Genomic DNA, 2,500 nt, shown 5'->3' with positions numbered 1-2,500 from the left:
ATGGTGGTCGAGGCAAGAGCCCGCACCAAGGGCCAGCGTGTGCCCATGGTGCTCGAGGCAACCGTCCGCACCAGGGCCCAGCGTGTGCCGATGGTGGTCGAGGCAACCGCCCGCACCAGGGCCCAGCGTGTGCCGATGGTGCTCGAGGCAACCGCCCGCACCAAGGGCCGGCTTGTGCCGATGGTGTTCGAGGCAACCGCCCGCACCAGGGCCCAGCGTGTGCCGATGGTGGTCGAGGCAACCGCCAGCACCAGGGCCCAGCGTGTGCCGATGGTGGTCGAGGCAACCGCCCGCACCAAGGCCGAGCGTGTGCCGATGGTGGTCGAGGCAAGCGCCCGCACCAGGGCCCAGCGTGTGCCGATGGTGGTCGAGGCAAGCGCCCTCACCAAGGCCGAGCGTGTGCCGATGGTGGTCGAGGCAACCGCCCGCACCAGGGCCCAGCGTGTGCCGATGGTGGTCGAGGCAAGCGCCCGCACCAAGGCCGAGCGTGTGCCGATGGTGGTCGAGGCAAGCGCCCGCACCAGGGCCCAGCGTGTGCCGATGGTGCTCGAGGCAAGCGCCCTCACCAAGGCCGAGCGTGTGCCGATGGTGGTCGAGGCAACCGGCCGCACCAAGGGCCGACGTGTGCCGATGGTGTTCGAGGCAACCGCCCGCACCAGGGCCCAGCGTGTGCCGATGGTGGTCGAGCCAGGAGCCCGCACCAAGGGCCGGCTTGTGCCGATGGTGTTCGGGGCAAGCGCCCGCACCAGGGCCCAGCGTGTGCCGATGGTGCTGGGGGCAAGCGCCCGCCCCAGGGCCCAGCGTGTGCCGATGGTTATCGGGGCAACCGGCCGCACCAGGGCCCAGGGTCTGCCGATGGTGCTCGAGGCAACCGCCCGCACCAAGGCTCAGCATGTGCCGATTGTGATCGAGGCAACAACCCACACCAGGGCCCAGCTTGTGCCGATGGCGGTCGAGGCAAGTGCCCGTACCGAAGGGCAGCCTATGCCGATGATGGTCGATGCATGTGCCATCACCATGCGTCATCATGTGCCATTGATGGTCGAGGCCTTGGCCGAAGTTCGATTTTGAGCCACGGTGCCCATGCTTGGCTCCAGCATGTGCTGGTGCCGCATTTTTTTCACTCGGGACAGCATCGCCGGAGCATCGCCGGAGCATCGCCGGAGTACCGCCGGAGAACCTGACCGGCGGCATTGGGGTTCCGGCGATTGGGAGGGGGGCCGGGGGGGTGTGCGCACATGATGTGCGATGGGTGCTGGTACTTGGCCTTGTGTTGGCCCCCTATCCCTCATCAAACCTCTGAGAATTCACACCCCCTTAAAGAGCATTTGAGATTTTACAGGTTTGCTACCAGTAGCCGTTAAAGTGTCTGAAATGGGGACACTTTTTTCAAACGGTCACAAAATCTTTTCTACTTCGAGTTTTTAGCTGAATTTTTTTGTGCATGCCAACAAAAATAGAAGGATCATGCCTACAAAATTTGGGGCCAAAAATCCTTATAAAAAAATTTTAAAAAATCCCGAACCGCAAAAAGTTTCGAAAATCGTGAAAAATAGAAAACGAGTCATCTTCCAACGAAACTTCACGTGAAGGCTTAGGGGACCATGGTATGAATTTACAAGCCATAAAAATGGCATTGGCACGGCAGAAATTTGAAGATGTGCCTAAACCCACCAGGGCCCAGCGTGTGCCGATGGTGCTCGAGGCAACCGCCCGCACCAGGGCCCAGCGTGTGCCGATGGTGCTCGAGGCAAGCGCCCGCACCAGGGCCCAGCGTGTGCCGATGGTGGTCGAGGCAACCGCCTGCACCAGGGCCGATAGTGTGCCGATGGTGCTCGAGGCAACCTGTCGCACCAGGGCCCAGCGTGTGCCGATGGTGATCGAGGCAACCTGCCGCACCAGGGCCCAGCGTGTGCCGATGGTGGTCGAGGCAAGCGCCCGCACCAGCGCCCAGCGTGTGCCGATGGTGCTCGAGGCAACCGACCGCACCAGGGCCCAACGTGTGCCGATGGTGCTCGAGGCAACCTGCCGCACCAAGGCCCAGCGTGTGCCGATGGTGCTCGAGGCAACCTGCCGCACCAGGGCCCAGCGTGTGCCGATGGTGCTCGAGGCAAGCGCCCGCACCAGGGCCCAGCGTGTGCCGATGGTGGTCGAGGCAAGCGCCCGCACCAGGGCCCAGCGTGTGCCGATGGTGGTCGAGGCAACCGCCCGCACCAGGGCCCAGCGTGTGCCGATGGTGCTCGAGGCAACCTGCCGCACCAGGGCCGAGCGTGTGCCGATGGTGGTCGAGGCAAGCGCCCGCACCAGGGCCCAGCGTGTGCCGATGGTGGTCGAGGCAACCTGCCGCACCAGGGCCCAGCGTGTGCCGATGGTGCTCGAGGCAACCGACCGCACCAGGGCCGAGCGTGTGCCGATGCTGGTCGAGGCAAGCGCCCGCACCAGGGCCCAGCGTGTGCCGATGGTGCTCGAGGCAACCGCCCGCACCAGGGCCCAGCGTGTG

This window comes from Durio zibethinus, unplaced genomic scaffold (assembly GCF_047325235.1).
Source record: "Durio zibethinus cultivar Kanyao isolate XHJ-2024 unplaced genomic scaffold, ASM4732523v1 HiC_scaffold_3, whole genome shotgun sequence".
Classification (NCBI taxonomy): domain Eukaryota; kingdom Viridiplantae; phylum Streptophyta; class Magnoliopsida; order Malvales; family Malvaceae; genus Durio; species Durio zibethinus.
The sequence above is the reverse complement of the archived record's forward strand: the minus strand, read 5'-3'. Positions refer to the sequence as shown.